This window comes from Ostrinia nubilalis, chromosome 13 (genome assembly GCF_963855985.1).
Source record: "Ostrinia nubilalis chromosome 13, ilOstNubi1.1, whole genome shotgun sequence".
Taxonomy (NCBI): Eukaryota; Metazoa; Arthropoda; class Insecta; order Lepidoptera; family Crambidae; genus Ostrinia; species Ostrinia nubilalis.
In genome coordinates, this window is record NC_087100.1 from 4,782,019 (window position 1) to 4,808,639 (window position 26,621).

The 26,621-nt window shown below is 37.6% G+C and overlaps 1 protein-coding gene across 3 annotated transcripts in view; it reads right to left on the bottom strand.

Moving 5' to 3' along the window:
* The window catches only part of LOC135077428 (tyrosine-protein kinase Src64B), a 70,100-nt gene that overhangs the window by 26,831 nt on the left and 16,648 nt on the right, over window positions 1–26,621 (bottom strand). For 2 of the 3 annotated variants that reach the window (XM_063971962.1, XM_063971960.1), the window contains exon 1: window positions 24,552–24,838. The gene's annotated coding sequence lies outside the window, so the exon portion shown is untranslated. Of the gene's footprint in view, window positions 1–17,270; window positions 17,302–24,551; window positions 24,839–26,621 lie in introns of those variants that run through there. The other variant, XM_063971961.1, reaches the window with a different exon arrangement.

Sequence of the window (26,621 nt, forward strand, 5' to 3'; positions counted from 1 at the left end):
GTATGCGTACTGGGCGTGTATAGTTTGGAGGAGCTTAGTAAAAAAAGTCATATCCAAACTATACTCGATTAGTTTCACACCCTTGCGTTCTGGCTATGTATAGAACGGAAAGACGCATCGCCGGCGATCATAGGCCAATGACAGATCTCGCGACCTAAGCGTAGTACCTTAAGGTATTTTTAGGCCAGACCAGAAAACATCGGGTTTCTATACCAAAAGTAGATCACATAAGCCCAGCTCTACCATCATGAATAGTTTTATTCCCTAAAACAATGTTATGCAATCATGCGAGTGCTCCGGTGTTATGTTTTATATTGGCACGTGTCACCATTGTGTGGTTTTGCGCTAGACCGCAATCGCTAGGCGTAACATGAGAGCTTATCATCGATGTAGCCTCCACAAATGGCATTGAACTCTGACATTTGTTTTGGTCATGAAGACTTGTTAATGCCAATATCAACTCTTAATAGGGAAACCTCTGCTGTAGCTATTCAGCTAGGAACAAAAGACGGGCTGAGGGAACAGTGGGAAGTTATTTCCCCACAGTAAAAAGTTTCCAACGAGATTTGCACGTGCCGTATTGTCGCACACGCTTGTGAGAACTAATCGTCGTTGACGAATAGCATCCACGCACGGTATTGAACTCCGACCATTCGATACAGTTGTGACGTTCCATCGCACTCTATATTTACGATACTGATAAACGTTTATTACAGTAATGTATGGTTGCTCATATCGCGAGTCGTGAGAGCCTTGAATCCTTGTCGTTTATTATTCATCGACATTCCATATTGCGAATGTTGTGATTAAATAGCATGAAATATTAGATGATGATATCCAACGGCAAATGGTATCAGATGAAATTGAACATGTATAACCGCTTAACGTGAATTATCCTCCAGATTCCAGAATCTAATTCACCTGTTTAATACATTATGCGCCCACATTATTGCTAACTCTCGTACAGATTAACCTTCTACGAAACAATGCGTGTGGCAGACGCTCTCTATTGTTAATTAGTTAATTACAAATCCGTGTGAACTCAAATTCCCTACTGCGCTACACAAAAGATTAGAAAAAGTGTGTCTTTTGCCACTTGTCAATTATCACGCGTCGTTTCAATGAACTTGGCAGTAGAGTAATTTACACGAGAAACGGCAGTCCAAAATAATCTAGAATCTAGAAAATCTACGAATACTTTAGTCGTTAACGGCACATAGTAGAGCTCCATAAAACCTTCCATTTAAGTTTCACCCAAAACAGCTGATGATGATTGACCAATGAACTTAGTTAATCAGTCAGCTAAGTCAGACTCGGAATGTGACATTCGTTAAATGACAGACATGACACAGTCAAGTGGGTGGACACACATGTGTTAATTGCATAACCTTATACTCCTACAGTTCTGATTTCGCACAATAGATAAAGCGTTTTACACGCTTTTCAGTCATCACACGTCGCTTCTGCTGAACTTCATTGATTTGTATTTCGTGAGCGTCGGCGTCGGACGCAGCTGCCTGCTGCCGAGACAATGGTCCGGGCGGTCGGGTGCTCAAACTGAATGCCCGTGATTAACGCGCTATCTTGCTAAGACTTGCTTAGAGATACGAGAATACCTAAGTAATCACTTAACATACAAATTATGACCTTTATCCAAGAATCAAGATTGAGTTAATCTCAAATACTTATTCAAAATGAAAACAATTCAGGCATGTAATCTCGTTCCATATTAATGATTACGGTGTAAGCTTTATCATGTGACGGTGGATTATTACCTAGAAGTAGATTAAGGGATTTAATGAACTAATCTGACTTCTGTTTCTAATTATCTTTAGAATTACGAAGAGATATTCAATTCTAAGTATTAAATCGATGATAATAAATTAGCTATATGATTAATTGAAAGCTGAGATTTAATTCGGTCACGATTCATTTTAGAAAGTAAGAAATTCAATGCTTGATAGGCTGTTTAAGTATGCTGTGTGGATGCTTGATTCGCAGAAGCGACAACACTAATTACATGAGCTGCAATACAAGGCTGCGAACATAATAAGCTAGGAAGGTTTGTAAGCACTAACTCTGATTATGCAGGAAGCTTTGATAAACAGTCGTGCTTATAATGAGGCTCATTAAAACACACTACACGCTCGAATGGAGCTGCGAAGGAGGCATCTCTAGACGCTTTCCGCCGGATACCATAGTCATTGGACACACAATATCGTGTACTTCGATCATTGGATACGACAGATTCAATTGCTCGTCATCCGCTCTTAAATCGGTTGCAACTTGATTAATCACCCCATGCAATTGTTTGCAGAAAAATTACAGTGTGTGATGCGGAAGGGGCAAAACTACTGCAAGCTCTTGCAACAATATAGACTTGGCAAACCTTACACCGTAACTCCTAGATGTAGGAGCGTTCACACCATAAGCAGTATACGTGCTATTTACGGGGCCCGCTGTATGTAATCTTAGATCATATCCACTATGTACACAAGTGTGGTATGTTAAGCCTGACAATGGCTAGGCAAACAATAGAACCGATTACTGTTAAGACGAGGTGTGCACTACGTCTGCGCGAAATACCTCGGCTACTGAACACAGCTTTATAGAAAGACCGGTTTTCACTGTTAGCAATTTCGAAAGTGTAATAACAATTCTGTTTTAAATCATAAATTAGAAATTTTTCTCAAGATAAATCAATCTTTTTTAAACTACCCAGTTAGAGAAGATAGAATTGTTTAGAACAAAAACTATTAGTTGATTCATTAAGGCATGAGCTAAGATATTAATAACGCTTGAACGAGCATTGTCCAATATATTAGCGGTTAGGGGTGGAGCGAAAAGATAAGCATGTGTTCGTAATTCTCTATCCTGAGGTTAGATAGCGCTTCCCCTGCAATAAAATATCTTGGACATAGGCTGGGGAAACCCGCCGCATCTTGTAATATCGGAAGGGACACATAACTTCCATAGTTTACCTCGTCGATGCAGCTTAGGTGCTGCTGAATAAGCCCTTCACCTTCGCATATCTTTAGCGGGACGTCAACAGGGTTCAACACTGGAACACAATGGATGAGTGTACAGGATGAGACAACAATGGGCCCGCATGGGGGCAGCGTGTTTGATAAATATAGACGACTCAGTTTCATTCCGGCAACAACAAAAAATTGTTTCCGTATTGCCTAAGTTTAACGATGATGGTTTATTTTGACTTTACTAAAAATATTATCTGTTTAACAACTTGGTGGCTTCAGCCTATTAGTTGAGGATATAGAGAGGCTTAATATCGTAATGATTAAACTGTATTGGGTTAACCCAGATCCTTTGGTTTCACGGGATGTTTATGTCCGTTCAGCTTACGGTAGCGCCCTATGTTTGTATTCAAAACACCGAATTGGGACAAATGGGTACGCCGAAATCCGTAGAAAATAATAGTAGCAAATAAAAACAAACATCCATTAGACAGATTAGGTTGAGCGAAAGCTTTGAAACGCTGTGATACAAAAGATTATACGATATTAAATTCTTTTTCCATAATTAGTGGATTTTTTTTGAGGATTTCAAGCGTGAAATTATTCAGGAAACGTTTTTAGTAATTTTTACATTCGTCTCGTCATTTGCGTCATCGTCATTTATGCTTTAGCCGGCCGACAATTTCGCATGCAAATTGTCTGTGGCTTGCTTTACACGACAGCAAACTAATTGTTTAACTTGTTCGTTAGGTCCTAACCAGGCATGGGTCCCGAACTCGAGTTTATTTAGTCGGTGTACACTATCACGTGTATTTTGGCACTTCACTGGAAGTTTAACAACTAATAAAAGTTTTAGTGGGTTACGTTTACGATTTTCTTGCAGAGTTATCGCTATCAGTAATCTTTAATACAACATACTTAAGAGTTCCAAGCACTTAATCTTTGCTTTTCTATAACTTCAATTTCTTCAGTCACTTCAAATGATTCATTGCTGCGTAAAACATAAATTTTCGCTCCAGCCTTAGCGTTCGCAGAAGCAGTTGTATTAGTCTGTCAATTTCGTGTAAGAATTTAATCCCTGCCAGCTGTTGGTAGCCCAATAGGCGCGTACTGGAGTGTTTACGGGTTACGGGAAGCCGGGACGCCCTCCTGTCGCCGATGGTCATACGCGTGGGGCGCGCGCGATCAATACCGCAAGGCTTCCCTCTGCGTAGCCCACTTCCGAACGCCTCTCACGCAACTGTTAACTTCAGTCACTTTTTCGAGAAACGTAATTATAATTAATACTTGATACAGTCGGAAGTTTTAACGACGCTGTTCGGTTGTAAGTTTGTAACTCTTCATATTTTGCAGAATTGAAGTTTTGGAACTCCTGAAAGGCACTCAAGATTGTTAAAGGGAGTGTAGAGACAGGGCGTTTGGAAGTTGTTGATGTGTTGTTGGTCAACGTCCTTGCTATCACTTGCTTGCGGTACTCGTGGCAATAATACGATTGCGTCTTGCTGAGATTTGATTAAGATTTATATGTCTGCAACTCTACACTCTGCTTATTCGCTGGGTGCGAAGTACTAGGTGGGGGGGACATAATCTATCGCAGCGCTCATGGTGGTCAAAAGTAGAAATAATGTAAGCTCTGTCATCAGATGTATCTGTCAATGGCAAAGCGATTCTACATAATACATTTTAATATCATTAATTAATCGCATGAAAAGGGTCCTACTGGGAACTTAAATAAAAGAGTGGACTGTATTTCGATAGGGCTGTTTTAATAGCCGTTTACAATTTGGAAATAACTAGACTATACAACGTGGTAGTACAAAAATGAGTCACAGTAGTTGTTGTGCACAGATGTTTGCCTTATGATGAGAGCGTGAATTATTGAACTCTGCCCTTGTTTTGTTCTTAATTCTTCTACATCTCGGACTTGTCCAGCCAATACCAACAACTTTCCTTTAAATACGGTTTGTGGTTGGAATTTGATATTGTAACTCTCACAAACCCGGTCTTCAAAACGATACTCATTTCGATCTGAAAACGATATTTAATTTATTACTAGCGATACAGAAACATTAAAATATATTTACTGTTATATAATGAAACCGTTAAAGTAGCTTTTTCTTTTTGTTTTACTGTAAAACTACAACTATAAATGAAGTAAACAAACCCTGACACAATCAAAATTAAACACACTTTTTGGACTTACCTCATTTGATTTGAATGACCAAAATGATTTCAAAACCTTTTTTCCACCCAAATCGTGGTATCACAACAATTTATTAGTTGAAAATATTTGTTATTTTTTCATTTCGATATTTTTTCACAAATATACGACCTAAATGTCAATGTGACAGAACCCACAAAGTTGTGGACGCTAGTTGGCGCTGTAATCGTGCACGGAGCCAATAGCACCGAGAATAAATTGTTATGTAAGAAAGGAAGATTCGATTACAAAAATTACACAAAATAAAAATAAGTACCTACATTTATTCTTACATTAAAAATGCTCTGTTAGCTACAACACAAGAACAAAAAAATAAGAAACCGAACGAAGCTGCGGTGTTATAAATTGAGCTTCCTATAAGAAGCACTCTGTAACGCGGAAACGTGACTGAATGAATTCGGAAACCAAAGCAATTTTATATTTGCCGCAAGACGGGAGTTCATACGAACCTGGGAGTAAGGTAAGTGCCCCCTACTTCGGTATATTAAGGCTCTTACGACTTTAACATTTTATTTAAAAATAACCAAGCATGATATCAGTATGAAAGCTTTTGTATGCTAAACTTTGGTCTTTTGACAGTAAGTTAATATATAATTTATAGTTATATAGTTTGAACTTTTTTTTATATTAATTGTTCTGCAGACCTCTTGTTTGGATCCTGTTTCGTGACAAAATTTTGCTCTGTTTCTAAGTTCGTGAACTCATGTCCCCTATTTCGGGATAAGGTTTTATGCATACAGTTAGGATATTTTAATAATGATTAAGGGTTTAATAAATTTAAAAACGATAATAAAAATTTAGAATAAAATAAAAATTTAGAATAAAATAATGAGGAGATCCGTAAACGAACTAAAGTCGCTGACATAGCCCGACGGATCAGCAAGCTGAAGTGGCAGTGGGCTGGGCACATAGTACGCAGAACTGACGGCCGATGGGGCAGCAAGGTTCTGGAATGGAGGCCAAGTACCGGAAAACGCAGCGTAGGACGTCCACCCACAAGGTGGACCGATGACCTGATAAAGGATGAGGAGATCCGTAAACGAACTAAAGTCGCTGACATAGCCCGACGGATCAGCAAGCTGAAGTGGCAGTGGGCTGGGCACATAGTACGCAGAACTGACGGCCGATGGGGCAGCAAGGTTCTGGAATGGAGGCCACGTACCGGAAAACGCAGCGTAGGACGTCCACCCACAAGGTGGACCGATGACCTGATAAAGGTAGCGGGAAGGCGCTGGATGCAGGCCGCTACCAACCGTGCGATGTGGAAGTCATTGGGGGAGGCCTATGTTCAGCAGTGGACGTCCTGTGGCTGAAATGATGATGATGATGATAATTCATTTCTTAGGTAGGTAAGTATTAAAAACTAAAAAATATGTCGATTTCTTTGATGGTGTGTGTCATAAAAGTACCAAACACCATACATTTATATATCACGAACTTGGAAAAAAGTAACAATAATACGGTTCCTTGTTTCGTGATACTGATTATTCCAAATTCCCCAAGTAAAATTCATGGATTATTGTCAAAATGTGTCAATTAACTATTATCTGTCCCATATACAATACAAATAAACAAAGAAAAATAAAACAAATCGAAATAAAACCAAAATTATGCTGGTACTACTTATGCTAATTTATCTTAAAATTGGTCATATATGTGAACTTCAAACTCGTGTCGTATAAATTCTAGTGAACGAAACATATACCGAATTTAGGTCATGAGAAACTTAAATAAATGCATTATTTGTTTCATAACTTACATTTAAATTATCATAAATAATTATTTAAAAACCAAGCATCGAAATGTTATCCATAATATCCTTGAATCGGTAGTGTTACGAAATAGGGGACACCCGAAAAATAATATGTACGCTATTTCGTGAGTCAATTAATCGCAATTTTAAAGGAATTCTACGTTTTCATATAACTTTTTTCTAAGCCAAATCAATTGTCAAGGAACACATGAAACCACTATTACAAGTTTTATTTAAATGGACGTTCCTTCGCCTTTTTATAAGCTTAAGAAGTTGGAGCGCTAACCTTACGGTGAGAGCAACCTTTGCAAGCCGCTCGGCTGTTTTTGGCTCTCTGAGAGTTTGAAGCTTCGTATTGCTCTCATTTTTGGCGCCACAATGTTGGTACTTGGTTTTTTAGATAGCTAAAATAATAGAGTTTTTGTAGTAATGAAGAATTTTTATAAATAATATTCCATTTGCTTATTATTTGAGCTAGAAAAAAAACTTACGAACTTACGTACTATCACGAACTAGTAGCCGTTTACCTTATTCCTCACTGCGGATTTACCTACGGATGGATATTTGTTCTTCCAACGATACAAGATTACCATCCTTTGATATTGCATACGAGTTCGGATAACAACTTGCGGGAACAACGGAGATCTGGATAAGGGATAACAGAACATCAATGTAAGCTATTCCAATAAGGAGAAAGTGGGACTTGGCTCTAATGTTACTGTATGGAATGGCATCCATCACGATCATTGCGCAAGCCTTTTACGAATTTCTTATGGGAGCATGAATAATCGTCACTGTCCACAATAAAAAGTACTTTGAACTCCATCCGAGCAAACTCACCGAAGCACGAAGCATAGTTATTTAACACATTTACCGTTACGAAATTCCCAACATACTCGTACCTAAAATACGTAATTGGAATGATACTCTCGTGCAAATATTTTATCGAGATAATTATCGTAAACAGTGTCTGTGTCAACATGTCGATCGTAATCTGCTGTGATTCAGTAATTACGGCCGAGTTCATTTGATAAGTCTTACGAAAGTATTGCGAAGGTAAGTTTTCGTGTTCCCATGTTTCTGCACCTACGAGGCTAGCCGTCGCGTCGCCTACAATTTATTGGCTCATTTGCTCGGAACTACTGTAACTGGCTTGTGCCGGAGGGACGAAACGTAAATGTAATCTTTTATCTTCATACATGAGCAAGACTCGAGTCGGGTTATACCTACCAAGAGGGGTGACCAGCGAGAATTGCCGCTTGAAATTGCTTTGGCATTCTATTTCGGTTGACGCATCGGTGGCATCCGTGTTGCTTGTTGCATGGGTAGAGTTCCGAAGAAACAATACGTACCTACTCTTAGTAACGTGGATGGATTTCTTCGCTTCGTGAACTATTACAACTTGTCTAGTCGGTTTAAAATACAGTCATAGATTAAACCAAAAATACTAATAACATTTCAAGATTGGTTTGCAATTTGAATTGATTTTGGTGGGTGATGAAGGCTTCACCATAAGGTGACCAAAATGCCCATTTGCACCCACTTCTATAACAAAAGTACGATGCATTGGACTGGCTAAAATTGATGGAAAAGGGAGTATAAACTATAATTTTACTCCCAAAAAATAGGCTTGCTAGAAAAGAAGGGGTGGCTACTAATTAGATATTTTCGTGTAGACGATAATTTATTATGATTTTACGTGGAGAAACATGAGACTTCCAGCGCACACCGCATTATTAATAGCTACTTTACTGCAGCGAGCAGTTGGGTAATGTTTATTTTAAATTTTTCCACACAATGGTAAACAAGTTATGTAAGTTAAGGTAACGTTAAGTTCACTGCGTTTTTTGTTATAACAGCCAGACAGCCAGTTACTGCAACATAAACATGGTTTTATATGTTCACGAATTTTAATCAACCATGTCAGAGCTAAGTAACCGATTAATAAAAAGGGAAAATGTGTTGTTAACATTAAAATACGGACTGACCTGTAAGCAACCGTGGTTTCCTCACTTGGAAACTAAGTGAGTAGGTAGGTACATTATTTCATTAATGACGTAGGTGTATTTTATAATGACTTGTTTTAACATAAATTGACTGTTGACAAACAAAACTATAAGCTGGAATATTCTACAAAGCATTTTAGGTAGCCTAAACGCATTTTAACGTTTAATTTATAGTTTTGTGGTAAACAGTTACTAATTAGCAAGCAATATACAATGTTCACTTTCACTCCTAAACAGAGCTGTAAACTTACAAGTTACCAAGTTGACGAAATTAATTAATCAGTACGTGTTACATTGTTTCTTAAGAGCTTGTCTTGTACTCCACTGAGATAATTGTACGATCTGATTAGACGAAGTTTAATTAACTAAATTGCCGTTTTTAGGCGGTCACAATTTATAATAGCTTCCGATGCTCGATGGGTCGTCATTCTGCATCCGCTCTAAACACCTGCGGCGGTCAGGAGGTCCCATACAAATTGGAACACAAACATACACACAATTCCAGATAAAATTAAATGTTGGATATGGGTGCTAATGACCGGGTGCTGTACGGTTTACAAATTAAACAGATACATAGATGATTAATTACTAATTATAGCATCGAAGAACTTGAAGAATTCAGATAAGACCAAAATAGATTTAGTGGCAGATTCTATCTAACTTTTAGAATTAACGATAAGTACCGATATTTAAGTTGCCAACATTAAAGTTATATTTACACAGAAGTTTAACGCTTTCTCAAAACCTTCTGACATTATGAGAAGTTCAAAGTTCGTTACTAAAATAGCTATTGTATCGGATTTCGCCCCTTCCAACGCAGCATTATTTCATCCCTAAAGACTTCAGTCTGCCGTTACGAGTGTAAGTGACCCTTCGCGAATGAACTGGTAGGTATGTAAATAAAATTACAGTCCATATCAAGAGTAATTCCTAAACACGAGCTCTACAGCAATATACAGAGTTCGAGCACATAAAACACCTATTGTCGGCCCCTGGAGGGCCCTTCGAAACATTTTACGCCCTAGTTTGAACACACCTTGCTGCGAGCATAAGGAATTAGAATTTAGTAGTCTATCGCTAGTCTGGCCTTTTGCATAAACCAACGATTTGTATTACCAATGGAACTTCGGATCTCGTCAGCAATATGATTATAGAATATTAAGTAGGTAGTTCGATCTCGAAAGAAATTACGATCTTTCTCCCAAACTTTTTGCCGAATATTTCCTTTATATTTTATACAGTCAAGGTCATTCCTTGAGGTCTAATTACTTTCCAGTTATTAGACAACTGCTTCAACTATTTAGAGAAAGAATTTAAACTGAATTACAAATTAGTTTCGAGCCATCGAAATTCTGTAACTTACCCGTATCAACTTTGGCATCGGTAATTTCAGTGAGCAAGGCAACTAGGATTTGAAATGGCCTAGAGATTTGACTGGCTTCAAAAGCAAATTAGCATTTGGAAGTCAAAATAATCATCTTGACATAGTAATCATGCTAACCACCCGTCACTAAATCGATAGAATCCAATGCCAACAGGAAACTAGTACTCACATGCAATAAAAATAAATAATAATAGTGGTGGCAAAACAACGGATTTGAGGAGATCCGTGACCGGCGGGCAGTGATTATCACGATGCATGATGATGACTCCGATAGCGTGGCTGATGCCATGTACGAACTCGATGCGTTCATAGACCATGCCTATACGCATGTACACGAAAACGTAATCACGACATCCGAACGGCTGTTCAATATGTATGACGTTGAGGGAATAAGAACTATGATGAATTTTCATTAGACGCCGGATTGATGAGCTGCTCAGAATTCGTGGGGATAAAATAACATCATATTTCAATTAAGAAAATATATTATCTTCCCCATCTTGTATGGCAGAGAAATAAATTTAATTTATCCAACTTAATTAATCGACGACGTCGAAATTTATTAAATAAGAAAGTTAAAGCGTACAAATAAGGTACGAGTATTCACGGTTTGAAAAGAAATATTAAAACATTTTTCACTTTTATGAAAAGTTTACACCTTGATAGTTAATTAAGGTGTGCCAGTGTCCTAATTAATAAACAAGTGTTCTAATTACTATGTAATCCAAGTAAACAGTCTGTAGTTGGAGAGTGGAGGAAAATAAACACAGACATTACACCGTGTCAGGGTTCAAAGGAACCTCGGGAGGAGGAGGCTCGAATATTTGAAGTGTGAAATAAAGGCGCCGTTCCACAGGACGTAGGCAGAGCAATAACTGCGAAGATGAAAAGGCTAGTTTACGTATTTAGTTCTAACTGCTAAAAGCTCTAATTAAAGTTAAAAATAGCAAGAAAATTTTGTTTGTTCAGTTCTGTCCTTTCTGAAGGACGATTTAAACCGTGATTACTTCACAACAACGGAGTGTAGGCGGTACTCCCACTGGACCTCGATTAATCTCCAAACAAATTATGTCCATTTAAATAACGCTTTGTATAAAGATGTTTACAGTGCATCAAAGAGTTTCAAACAAAGAGAAGCCACCTGAACATAAAGCGAGTCTTACGGCCGCTACACACGGTCGGTAGGCGCAATGTATTACAGGCACGTTACGGTTTTCCATCATGTTTCCGCGTTGGGTCATGACGTGATCGATGGGGCGATATGCCGCTTTTCTTTGGTTACATTAGTAGCCATTACGCTTTCGAGTCGAGGCTTATCGCGGCCGCTTCCTCCCCTGTAGTCGCGGGCGCTCGCGCAGTGAAAACTCGCGTAATAATAGCCGAGGAACAAGTAACAACCACGGTTTCGGATGTTTGTTCACATTTATCGCGCGGCTTAATGATTGCAGCTACGTGACAATTACCCTACGCCGGTGTCTGCAGTCGAAACGTGATACCCGCACGTGTCTAAGGTGCACCGTTATTATTGTTCAGATGTTGTTATAATACTGTTTTACCTACACCCATTTGCGACACAGCGCAGCTGCGGCTTGACCAAATGCTTCGTACGTCCACATACCATGTGCTATGTACCTAGCCACTTACAGAATGCGTAGAAACAAGGGTTATCGCCATTATCTCCAGATGGATCGCATTAATTGATTTCACACAAATCGAACACCAATTGATAGTGCTGATTTAAATCTATCGATTTATTAATTGCAATTGCATGTGATGATAATCATCTAACATAAGGCTTTGAAATCATAGGAACACTTTAATTAATTGCCTTATTGCGGAAATGACGCAAGTTAATGTCTGCTTAAAGAAATCTTAATTAGGAGGTTGTAAATTTTCTTCAAGAAATGTCTAAGTAAACAAAAATAAATATTCATCTACGTAGCAGCCCTGTAGAGACCGTTCATCCACCCTGGCTGGTCGCAGCCGGTCAGCGTCACGTATCATACGCTCAATTACACAGTCACGGCGCACAGTGCAGATTTCTGTGCCTTGTATGGTGCCTGTACGACCTTTTTGGTCCCCGCTCCTGGAGAATTAATCAAGCAGGTGAACTGGATCTAATTAGGCGACAGATGTACAAAGACGAATACCGAGGCGGGAGTCAATTTTGTTGGGTTTCTCAGCAAAGCTGCTAACATTCTGTCTACACGTTGCATCCACACGTCTGAACAACGAGAGACTAAGATAAACTACACTGAAAAAAGAATCGATTAAATAGGTTGATATAATTCGAATATTAACTGTCCAGCATCAGCACTTTCGCGAGTAATTTAATACCGATATCATATGAACTGTTATTGTTCAAGCGTTTCTCGATCGTAAACGCCGCTGGGGAAATGTGGTCGCAGTATTCGGAACAATTTTGATTTCGCCGCAAATGCAATAGCTCGAATCACTGCATTGCGAACAGTTCACTTACTGACTTTCTTGTTGTGACGGGGAGAGGAATGTTTCAAGTTTGATTTCAAACATGGAACGAACTGAGATTGATATTACATTCCGAAATGATACATTTTGAATGCAAAATAAGCGAGCTGAAACGGTACACAAAACGCAATTTGGTGGTGAGGTGAAAAAACAGCGCCGTTAGCATGTTAAACTCTACAATTATCTTAAAGCGCCGTAAAAATAATGTGTGCGGCGAATGAATTTTAAAAATGCAGAGTTGGAAAATGTTGGGAAAGGAAATGCGTCGTGAGGCTCCGGAGGAAAACATTTCAGCGCAATGTCAAAGGCGCGGGGTATCACCGCACTGCGATGCTTTGTACTTCATGGAATTTATTAATTAGATTCGTTTTCGTCGCGATTACGTCAATTAAATTTCACGAAGCTGAAAGAGTACTTAATTAACGAACGTATCGTTAAGTCGTTAACGGTACTTCTCGTCAGAGGCGGCGTAAGGCGTAGGCGACGTGGGCCACCGCCTACGGCCTCGCGGTACAAGGGGCCTCGCGCATCAAAAATTTTGAAAAAATGTAAACAAGGTGGAGATGACAATATCACAATACGAACATTGACTATTAAATATAAATTCTTGATAGCTAAACAATGTAGTTAAAAATAAAAATATATTTTTTTCCAAACAAATTCAGCCATAATCAGACACAAAATTAAGCAACAACACGGTTTTAAGTGACGAACATTATTCTTTGGCGCAATATTCCTTTAAAAATAATCACTGGATCAAGAAATCAGAAACTGTCAATGTATAGACGTTTGACCCTTTTTTTATTATTTCATAAAATCCGTCTTCAGGTCGCCACAGAACAAGGCCTCGCGAAATCTGTCTTGCCCACATCAAATTTAGGTCTTGCCCCGCCTCTGCTTCTCGTCCAAAACATTAATTAGAAAAGCGCTTTCAGTTTATTGATTTCCCATTCTATAAATAACATCAATTATTATACTGAATACTTTGTCTTCAATTCCAAAGAAACGATAGCAAAATTGTAAATAGATTAGCCGACGATAAAAAATAATAAATTGTATCGGCAAGTTAGTAACTTATCTGGATTTCGCGGTAGACTGAACGGCACAGTAAATCCATTACTAGGTCTCTGAACTTGAGCGTGCAGATTTATATTTAGCACGAACTGACTATGTTATGTTATGGTTTAACTCATTTGCACTGTTCAATGCTCATACTGAACGAATTGGTAACTTCTACTCACCACTGGACCATTTACTGTTCCAAAGCAGGGTTAATAAATACTGGGACGTGTGAAAGTGCTTTTTAAAAGCCTACTTGCAAAAATAAAATGAGTTTTTAGCTCCTCATCTCAATCCCGAAAATAAGGTGGACCCTGTTGGCAGTTCCAAGATACAAGGGTTACCCATGAAGTTAGTTAATAAACCTGTCTGTCGAAAACATAAAATAACAAATTAACTTTGCTGACGTCAAAGACATCGTCTTGCACGATTAGGCGATGATATTGTTTGTGGAAATATTTTAATAGTGATACATTCGTATAATATGTATTATTGGCAAGATTATTTTCCAAAGGGCCCCATATATCATGGGATGGATCGGAACTCGGGACGAATGTAGGCCATGGGTTTCGATTTTCGGTAAACGAGTCCCCAAGGATGAGTGGGGTAAAAAAAATTGCTTCGGTAACCAAACTCGGAACTAGGTTTACTTCCATAAGCTCTTGTAAATATTTTTTAAATAGCTAGCTTGTATCAATTAGCTTCGGTTGAACTATAGGAACTTGAGGGTTTTAGCAATACTACTCGTACTTCCTTTTTCAATTTAAGTAAATAAATAAAACGTTTACACGTCTAACGCGATAATTTATGTGTGAATCATAAAAGTTTGTCTGTGATTTAAATTACTCTGCTAGCGTGTAGTTCGTGTCACGCCTCCGTCCATCGTCCGTCAATTTTAACAGCTGAGATTGCTAGTTGAAGTCCAATAATCGTGAGAATTCTCTTCTAAAAAGGTTCGTGGAGTGAACCGTCTGCATCAGCGGTTCTCAAGTATCAAGATTCAAGATCCCTCTAGGGAGCAGTGGACATTGAGAACATCTAAATGGCTTCCATTTGCACTGTTTTTCGACAGCTGAAGAATTTATCGGCGTCGTTGTACGAGTATATCTGGTCTTTTATAGGTGCTAGTTTGTGTTATCGAGGCACTAAAGTTACATCCATTTTAGGTAGATATAATTAGCATCAATATCATAATTTTAGCCTCGTTTTCCTTGCCAGTTTGGTGAAATCCGTCCTATTTTGGTACATTGAAGCTGTATATTCAACGAGTAGGCACAATTGCTAATGTTACTTTCATTTCAGATGATTATTGTAATGTGCTCATTAAAAACGTGGGGTCTGAACCAAAAAAAGGTTGGGAATCTGGTCTTGGCTTCTGCATTGAGGACCTAATAGTGGCAGGGTTGCGTAATAACTGCAATTAAATCGAACGGTCACCCCAGGGCACCACATCTATGGCTTGACAGTGCTTGATTACCGTAACCCCTAGTTTTGCACTAAAGACGTATTGTTAGACTCCGCTCTCCCGCGGTCGAGCCACTGACTCGTATAGAAATACTGTGCGTTTACTGTAACATAGAATTAGATCGTTTAGTTTCGTGAGAAAATTGAGTCGGTAGGTAAGTTCACTTGTATTGTGGGCGAAGGGCACAGTCAAGTCTTTTGTATAGTTATAGGTGGCTTAAAAGCAAAATATCTTCTAGAAATTGGCACTTTAGTCAAGTTACTTTTACCACAACGATCTCTTTTGTGAAAATCTTAGAATTCTCGGCGAAACTAGTGTATAACGATGCATGAAAGAACAATCTGGCGAATTCCAGTAAAAGACCAAGAGAGTTAACACGTTCACAACTACCTTTCTAATCCTCAATCACAATGCCATTTGGAGGCGTGTATTGTTAGAGGTCCGTATCGAATCGATGGCATAAGTGGGTCGATTTACTGAAAGTTGGAAACAAGGTTTGAATTGTAACTATCTCTACAGGGTAAGGCCAAAGACACCGGAGGGTTAAACGCCTTATGAAGGTCGATGATCCTCTTTAACACATACGTCACGCAGGGTAACCATGCAAACGGAAGTTCAACAGGGCCCTACTCCGCAGATTATCGTGCGCGAGACTCAGCAGCGAAAAAATATGGTAATACCTATTATGTCGTTCGGTTCGTTAACTCCGCTGGAAGCCGTGAAAGTTTTTGTTATTTAAAAAATCTTGCGTTATGCCTAAGTATAGACGTGGCAGCACTTGATTAGTATTAAACAATGCAAAGATACCCATATTATTGTACTTCTTCATAGTTTCCAACCAATATTTTTATCTAAGAAGTACTCGTAACTAACTAGGCGATTTATGTTCAAAATGTATGAAAAAGGTAATAAGTCTCTAGTCTTCAGAAAATTATATGAAACGTATAAATATCCGTAAGTACGCGTTCATTCGTTAGATTAATTAACCAGGGCCTCCGAGGGTATCCTATACAATAAAGTAAGATAAAATCTGGCATATTCACATTGTTCTGATTCATATCTAATCAGATATAGATTGTTAGTTATAATTCAGATTTTAAGAGACCTTTTGAAAATTAATGTCTTCCTCGATTTAGAAAATTTAACATTATCTTAGATTTAGTTGAGTTACATCCAAGGAAATCAAACTTCATAGCTTTGAAGTCCTTCTCTAAGGAATCAAATATCATAATTATAATGGTACTAGTACTGCTTTCAAAGTGATCATGCCGAAGCTCCAAGAACTATTCGGCGCACGCCAAGTATGATTTAATTACTGCGCCGCCATGACGCGCTGAAGCAAAACTTTCACTAAGTTTACCTAATATCAACGAGAACTGGATTGCTGTTTGGTAATATCTGGTAATAGTGGTAATATGCACATTGCATACTACGAATGTTGTGATAGTACATCATGATACAAAATATTTGAACAAATTAGATATAATGCTCTACATTATCTTACACTCATGTTACTTGACACAGGATTACGAGTAAAAGAAGAGGATGGTAGAGACGAATTACATACTAAAGAATTCGGTAAGCTGAAGAAAAGAATTAAAGTTACATTTAACGAACTCATAATAGGGCGTAAACAATATAGTAATTTAAATAGTAGCATCGCCATACCTTCGCAAATATTCTGCAAAAGCCACGAAACAACACCCCAAATTATGAATTCTGATCCTCTTACAAAACAAAAGTAGTATTTTAGCTCTTAGTTTACGTAGAATAATAATGTATTTAAACACTAAATTAATATGCCAAAGTTTCCAACTCAAACAACACAGTTTATCTAACTAGCGCTAAAATATCCAAAAGTTTCGCTGCGAATTTGCGACTAACATTAGTTTTAGTACTAGACTAGACTGAGAATCTTACCAGTGGCGAACAGGGATTACATGGCTAGTACCTGAAAATATTAAAAGTTGTATATTAGATATAGTGTTACTCATAGAAGTACAAACATGCCTGGAGTCTTCCTAGAACATACTATTGCGGTGGGTAATTTTATGACTCATAAAATTGTAGACACGATCGATGTAAGCTTGGCCAACCGTTGGTTATGCTGAATCGCCCTTGTGGTTGTTAAGTAATGTTATAGAATTAAGATGCACAAGATTCTAAAGGATATATTCAGAGATAAACTCAATAACTGAGCTTGAGACTACAATGTTTGTTAACATAATATCCAGATCGCCGGAGTACCTAAAAGTAATAGCTGTTGTTGTTATTTAGTTATCGTAATAACAAATAGAAGATTCACATCTCTACGAGAATAATAAGTAATTATAGTCGTCAATAACCAATGCTCATTGAACCGATTCCAGGAGTCGAATTATTGGAATTGCTTCATCTAAGTACCCGAATTGGATAATACAATAAGACAATCAGAGCACATGAGATGGAATTAGGCAAACAGTAATTAGCGGGTCCACTGGTTCCAATGCGCACAACATCTATTGAAACAAACTAAGCAGTTTCCTAAGCAATGTTACAATTAGTCAACTTTTTATAATTTGCATGCGGTTAAATCCAGTTTGCAATAATCGTTCACGCAAATTATTTAGTAATTAGGTACGTGCCTATCTATTGTGACTTGTAAGCACACTAATCAAAAGGCATTGTAGTCAAGGACAAAATTAAACACCTTTGTCCAGTCACACTGTAACTAGATAAACGCATTGGTTGCACAACTGACTCGCTATCAAATTAAGAAACAGTTACACTCGCGTATTCGGCCCAGATGGTCTCACCGTTGCATTGGTAGCTTCTGAGACAAAAGATTGTGTAAGCGTTTAACAGTTCAGAAGAACTAATGATTATTATTGCTGAAGTAGTTACTTTAACTGCGTCACGTTTGAAAGCAGAGGTTGGAAATGTAGTAAAAGAAACGAATGGATCGAAACATAATCGCCCGTTTTGGTTAACGGCCACGGCAGGGTCAGCGCACCACAAACACGGGACGCACTGCCATTCCGAGTTTATGGTGTTTTATCAAGGTACCGTTGATGCGACGTCAGTTTTACTGTTCACTAAGTCTCCACTGGAACAACATTACGACAGACGAATCTTCAAACTTGAAGACGAGTTTGTGAAAGCTTCCAAAGTCCAAACTGAGATCATAGTTGCATAACGAGTTCTTCCCTTGGAAATTCTATTTTAAAACTGTATTTTAGTCATCTCAATGGGGTCGTTTCACGTTTCGTTCGTCTAACAGTGAATGTTAATTAGGGTAAAGCACATACGTATTTCAACTTTCGTCCTTTTCATTCATATACTGAGGTGGATCGTTTTAAATCCTTTGATGTTTAAGAGAAATGATATATGAATGGTAGCTCTCACAGATTGGTCGCATGGTGTAAATTACCACGGATATTTTGGTATCGAACAGGTTTCTAAAGTGCGTTAAGGTGGTTAAGACAACAGTTTATGTTACGGAATTCCGGTAGTTAACGCTAAAAGACACTTACTTGATGGTCTTATGCTTTTAATGCAATAAGCATTAGTTCGTAAAAATTGTAACATCTACTAAATATAATAGAGATCAAAGCCAAAAGAGAATTAAAGTCTACAGGTATTTATTATCCTTCTATCTTTTATACAAATAATGCGTGGGTGGATGAAATGAACATTACTATTATGAAATGAAAAGTTATCGTGAAATCACAATAAAGGGCATTTTATCTAACCTCTTCATAATGTAAACTGTTACTTAGAGAAATGATCACAAATTAAGGTCATTTCCAATGCAACTGGAGTTAGTTCATCATCATTTATCATTAGCAATGCGCTCTACTATTTGTATTCGAATAAGTTTATAACATTAGTGGCAATCGCTATAACTTTTGGTTAAAATAAGTATTAAAGTAATAAATGAACATGAACAGAAGAGATACATTTAACTTCGGCAATACTACTTAGGCTATTAATATTAAATAGCATTAAGGTTGTATTGGCATCAGTGGGCATAATTGAATTGTGAAGGCAGCACTGGGGGTCATTGCTTTTAGCCCGGACACGAAGGTCACGCGCCGATAATTAGTCATGTCATGAGTAAAGCTTTTATAGAATTATTAAGGCGAGAGGGCCACAGCTAGGTAATATTAATGAGAATGAAGTGGCTACACCTGCGTTGATAGAATAAATCTTAAGACATTTTCTTTGCGAGTGAAGCTATTATAATACTAAATTATTTCATGGCCATCATGAAAGTCAAATTAAACCTATGAATTTTCAACCACGGAGATCCAGTCAAAATATGAGAAAAAGGTAACAGCAATTAAATGACTACCAAGGATTTACGATATTCATTATCTGACATCCGTAAAAAGTACACCACGAATAAATTAAATAGAGAGATAGCAATGCAACAACAATAGACTACAGAAATAGCAATTTTATGGGCAATAATCGTAGCCCGCATAGGCGTTCCTATTACCATCATCTGGTAGTCCCGTATTAACTAGTTTTATTACAACGCAATGATAGAGCAGATTACCTAATGGTGTAGCGAGAACATTAATTGAATTTTATTTAGAGCACGCCTCCAGACTCAGCGCTTCACAAGTGACATGTGCTTAACGTGTTATTTAGGATCTGATTTGTGGAGACAAACGGTCGGTTAAATGACCAAAAAGTAATGGCGTCAATTCATCTCCTCCTGATTCTATTTTAAGGACCGATGATTCATACATCGTTGGATAATCGACCGATTCATTAGATTAAATTGTTGTCAGTTAAACTAGTTCAAAGAGAAACAAACATCGAATATTTACAAAACATAACTGCTTCGTCGATGATGCGACATGCACGTGAAGTAGACTGTAAAAATCGTGACCTGCTTCATTTAACATTTGCTCCGCAATTCAACCTTTAAATGTCACGTAAAAGACTAATCAGAAATGTCGTTTGGTGGGTTAATACAACATTACTTTCTTTTATAATCAGAACATCGCATAATTTTATTGTTTGTTCCTTTAAAATAGTGGACGCGTATGTGGTGATGGATGACTCTACGTTGTTAAAACATATTCGTTGATTATTTGCATGATTTATTCCACGGCCTCCAACATGTACGGGGTATTAACGAATATTAAACCGTAATTGCTCAAATTTCCGTAAGACATCATCACGAAGCCGGTTGCGATCAACAAGTGCTTTAATGGCGTTAATCCGCAGGATCCCTTATCGTGCGCTGCTCGTCAATCGCAGCTTCCGTCTGCAGACTCCAAGAAAAAAACCTTTTCCTGCCTTAAACGCATATTGTCACGACCGAAATTACTGTAATCATATTCGCACACAGCAACCATGTACGGAAATACTAAGTGTATTACGAAATCAATGAAACTGTTGACAAACACGATTTCATTGTTGTTTTTCCAAACACTCCATCAGCGCCTGAGCAAATCGAAAACAACCTTTGTTAGTAAGTTATCCATCATAACAGTCAGTTACATAGATCGCTGCTATCTTGACGTCTTCATCGTTATATGATCGCTTGTCTTCCATTGTGACCTGTTTAACCAGATTGCAACACAAGTAATGATGCAAATTGTATTTACGGACAGCTGATCGGTATCAAAAGGCCTTGGCTTTATGTCTTCGGATGACAAGGTGGTGACATTGGGCTTGTCAGATTCATCATAATATCAAACTCGTTATTACCTTGATCCAGCCGCTTCATGGATTTATTCTTCTGAATTTTTTAAGTCTCATGGGCATATTTTTTATTGTGATTTTCCCTCGATAAGTGTCCAATTTCGGTATTGCTTTATATCTTTAATCTCGTACTTTAGCGATCAAATTCAAACAAAACAAGCACGTTCTATCTGTACATCTTTGTGTGTATTAGTGTCAAGATTACCTATGCTAACGGCGTGCGGAGGGTCAGGAGTGTTCGAAGCTCCCACAGCGAGTTTCGCAACTACTGACATCCCACGTCCGGCGGAGAATGTTTTCGTCGCTAACTTGCTTCCAGACGATAATGAAGTATTTATCCGTACACATTACGTAAAAGAAGCTGTACCAAACTTTGTTTAGTGTTGTTCTTCTTTTACATTAGGAGAAAATTAGGGAATGGATGAAGTAAACGAAACATATTAGGTAAGGTACAACATTTGTATGATTATTATGGTGTCATCAAAATTGTGGAAACCATTACTCGACAGTTCAAATAAAATGAATAGCATCAAGAAATTTGGAAGCCTTTCAACACGAAATTGATATACGAGTATGCCAGGAAATGATGACTAAGATGCGGTGCGAGACACTATCTCTTTGTAAGGCGTATCGTCTTGCACGGTTGCACTTTGTCATGCGGCACGACACGATACTTCAAATATATTGGAGTCAAACCAGTATTTTATTATAAAATTTTTAGCATCTATTTAAATTCGCTTTTGCTTGGGACAAAATTTCGGGGATATTTAGTTCGATAATGTAGGTATGTACCGTTAATTTTAATTATTAATTTACAGACCGCAGTCCTACAGATAAGCGTATTACAGTATTCGAAACTGAATTTATTATTGGTAATGGGTTTATTTTCCATTAACAACATTTTAAGCAAAAACGAACGGTAACGGTAACATTTTAACTTTTGTTATGTTCCAAAAAATATAAAGTCAACAAAGCTCAATCGACCAATTTTGGGGGACTTTTTATCGTCAATTATCACGTACCTACTTCTTATGGCGGACGGTGTAATGGAAAAGACTTTAAGGTGTCTACTGTCTACTTCCCCGAAGCGGTTGGTGGAAGAGTGCACTGCCCATAAATATTAATGACAACCACCGATTCAATGGCTGAGGAGCAGACAGGTCGCCGGCCTTTGATCCGATTGTTGGGTGTTCATTTCTCAGATGCAATTAGAAATGCCTCAAACAGCTAATATGCCGAGCGAAGGAATGTGACATGAATAAAACATGACCCAACTGAAACCAAATAAAAAAGGAATAACACGAAGCAATCTAAAGATGTAGGCGAATCAATCAAATGAGATGGAGACGAAAAGTCGTTTGTATCAACAATAAGCATCGTTAACCCAAATATACGGTAATATTGGAATGAGTAAGAAGAAATTTTCGGACACGTTGAGCACTTTCAAATAGTTAAGTGTGGCAACAACTCCAAGTTTATACCATTTATTTTGGGCAGCAACTTTTCAACAAATTCAAACAACATCGAAACTAAATATGAAGTGAAATTGAGATTATGAGGTCAGTATATCTTTTGGTCCCTGTGTCGAGCACATTTAAATACCGTGAATGAAATTTAAATAACATGATTTAATAACATTTAAACCGAAAGCAACGAGTGTCAAAAACGAATAAGCCTCGAGGGAACTCATCATCATGACTAATAACTGCATCTTGGGAATGTCTGAGTCATCACAGATTTGTAACATCATTAGAATTTTAAATCTTTTCTTTGCTTTTAAAAGTATAATTTTATTTCAACAAGCAGATAAGTCCATGACTGTCCGAGAGCGAAAGTTTTTTTATTGTTATGAAAACGAACTCTATTCTCGGATGTAATACAAACATGAATTGTGTGATGCACTGGCACGATAACATTGATGTCAACAGTGTCCATAAATCGGACCTTAGAGATTGAATGGGTCAGTGTCCTTTTAACTAAGTGATCGTTCTCCCGCAGACAATCGGGCGTATTAATGCTATTGAAGTTACGACAAACGAATCTTAATACGACAATGACGCTAAATGCATTAGCTAATAGAAACGTATTATTGAACATAAAAAATGTAGCGTTTAATCAGTGGAACGGTCATTAAAACGTTCTATTAAACTATTATGTCATAACTTCAAAATTCGTCGCGCACAATTCCCAAAAATAAGATGTTGTTGATTCAATTAAAGATTTACTTCAACTTTAATTGAAGGCTTTCTGAATGATTCCATTGAATCAGTTTCTTTACAATAAAACGAGATTTAGATGTACGATCTTTAACAGACTGACCAACCAAGCAAAACCCTGTTTGCAGCAATTAAAGCTGAGTTAAATGAACTTTTTATATGTTTTTCTGCTAACAGAAATTGAAAACTTGTCTTTATTAACAAATAAATACACATAAGTTATCTACACGAGAATATTGGTCAAGTAATATTTGAGAAAGGTGAAATTCGATAAATTTTCAGCACTAATGATCACGTTAACTTTAATTTGTGATCATTACGATGAATTACTTAAATCTAAATGTAAATTAATACGTAGAAAGTATGATTTAAAAGTAAATATATCATTATCCAATTATACACCTCTCATTTAGAGCTTATTATTTAATGCATGTGTGAAATTAATGAAGCTATTGTTAAGTAAGAAAGTATACATAACAGAAATGTGAAGTTATTTAATGTTATATTGCATAAGTTATTAGACAGCATACCTACTTAAGTTACTCACACAACTAGATAAGAAACAATACAGTTATTTTTTACTAATTCAGTTAAATGTTTAGATAGTCGCACAACAACAGGGCTGGGAATTTTGATAAGTTCGTGTTTGAACACGTCAAAACTGGTGTGTTCATGTTAAAACTTGCGTGATGTAGGTCTCGGGGGTTGGGCTCATCGTTTAACATTCGACAGGCATGAAGTACGATCTCACGATCCAATTGCTTTGAAGTCATTTATCATTAACGGAACAAATGAAGACAAACGCCCATGTAAATAGAATGAAACGATATACTGCCTAATTGAAATACTTTTTCGTCCATTACTGGATTATAGATAAAGCTCCGTGGAACAATGGGGGCACTTAAAAACTTCCTGGTAATGAAAGCAATAACGAGAATGGTTTCCAAATACACGATGAATAGATAACCGAAGCATTATATTCACACGTAAATCCCTATAGTGTGACGGACTAACACAAAATGCTGGCAGGCAACAACCCCTCTAAAAGTGTATGGGTTTAGCCGTCTCGTTTCCGCACACCGATCCCACCCTCCGTCCGTGGGATCGTGGGATAATTAAATATTAATGTCATCACAGACGGAATAATAAACGAATTCTAAGAATTTTAACTAATACTAATTTGAGGGCATCAAATTGTGTAGCGTCCTCAGTCCTCAGACCAAAGGTTATGCTTACATTAGCATTAAATTCATATTCTATTTTAAAAATAACAAAAGTAATGTACCTGAATTATTGTAGATGATCTTACAGCGTCATAAACATCCCAGAATTGAAACACTGTCACGAACTTGGTTAAAATAAACGATAGCGACACCACCGAAACCGTTAACTACCACTATGTAGAGACAAAATACGTCGAAACAGTTGGGCACAGGTTCACAGCATTTGTTCAGTTACGCTCAAAGTGTAATACAAAACGAAGAAGCAGATGGCACATCATTAAAATATAGACAAAGCTCGATCACGAGAAGCTTTTCTTCGGGACGCGACGTGTGGCACCGTCCGCGACTGAATGGCGACTGCATCGCATCAGTGTTACTTGGGAAGAGGGGAGACGCAGCAGGGGGCGCGCGCGTCGGGCGCTCGTAAAGGCGTCGAACCAGCCTTGTGTCACTGTTGCTGATATGATAACGAACACACAAACCTGGAGATACCAAATGCAAAGCCCCCGAATAAAGATGAATGACCTCCCTAATATGTAATACTTTCAAAACTTCGGCAACATGAAACGGAATGGATTTGGAATTTGAAACAGATTCATTAGGACCGGCGTCACTGACAATGAGGAGCGGAGCTACCAAAACAGATGTCTATTGACAATACGGTTACAAAAATAAACAATGAGACGAAGGATGGAGATGTATAAGCAATAATAAATCTTTCGAAGCATAAAGACGTTTCGGGTTCGTTTGAGAAACACATGGGACTGAAAATTGACCCAACAATTAAGCTAAGGAAGAAAGCCGTAAAATCGATATTATGAATAAAGGTAACAATTTTAGCTAAGAAAAGATGTTATTGATTCTGTAGAAAGTTCCAAGTTGAAAGTTCCAATTTCCAAAATAAATATATTTTTTATTCGAAGCACGTCGTAAAGTGCTTTCAGGTATTATAAATTCCTTTACTGGTCTAGTTAAGATGGCTTGCGCCAAAATAAACAAGCACAGAAAAAGTATTACTTTATCGTGGCGTAACTGCGAAAGCTAATAAATAGACTGAAATTGAAAATTTATTAAATGTGACAAGTCACAAACAACTTTATAAAGCTGAAATCATTTAACGAAATGGAAAAATAGCACATAAAAAGCAATAGCAGAAAATAGCATGGAAAAGATAACTTCAAAATAATGGTTAACGCCAATAGCTAAAAAGCGTTCACTATGATCGTTTCCACTTTAAAATCATGGCGTTGAGTGGTGCCATAAGTGTGTTTACTACTCCAAACTTGGATGACGTACTTTTCATGGCGTCCAAGCGTATTTTTGAAATATTTTTTCTGTTACTTTAACAGCTTTATGATATTTTTAAATTAGAAAGTTCCTAGGAAATTTACAAACTCTTAACGGTAACATTGCTTTCAATTGTTATTTCTTATTCATTCAGTAAAAGAAATCTGACTCAGCTATCCTGTCAAGTTTTATTCGCAGCCCAAAAATAAACTTCCATCGCGAATATTGCCGGGGTAAGGATAAAATCTATTTTCGAAAGCAGCAAACGTGTTAAGTATTTATCAAGATCAAGCAATTGTTATTCCAAGAACGTGGTGTTTATAAAGGTAATGCTGGAATCGTTATAAACATTAATTTATTCGATTCATTTGCATCCCATAGTTCATGATTGTTCAAATGATAAAACGGGAAGGAAAAAACACAAAAACGAAATTTCAAAGATACTTATTGACTCATAGAATTGAGTCGTCTTCTAAAGCTGAGTCAGCTGGAAATAAAACAGCAATAAATTGCAGTGTTACTCAAGGATCCCAAATGAGCCCAACTTTTGTCCTCAATCTTTCGTGACGATCGGTCGCGTTTAATTGTTTTGTTTAACCATGCGTTAGATTCGTAAAGGAGAATGTACGGACAGCAGCACATCAGACTATAATTTTTTGTTGTAAAATAGCTTCTACTACTAAGTACATAAGAAGCCACTGTGTCCATTGAAGTAATATTACTACGTAGTACATTATAACTCAATGACTGTGTCTAGCTTGACGTGCCGTTATAATCTGTACATCAGGAGCATTCTAGAGCGCTTCATTTACCTTGAAGAAAAAGGCAATAAACCCAATGCTACG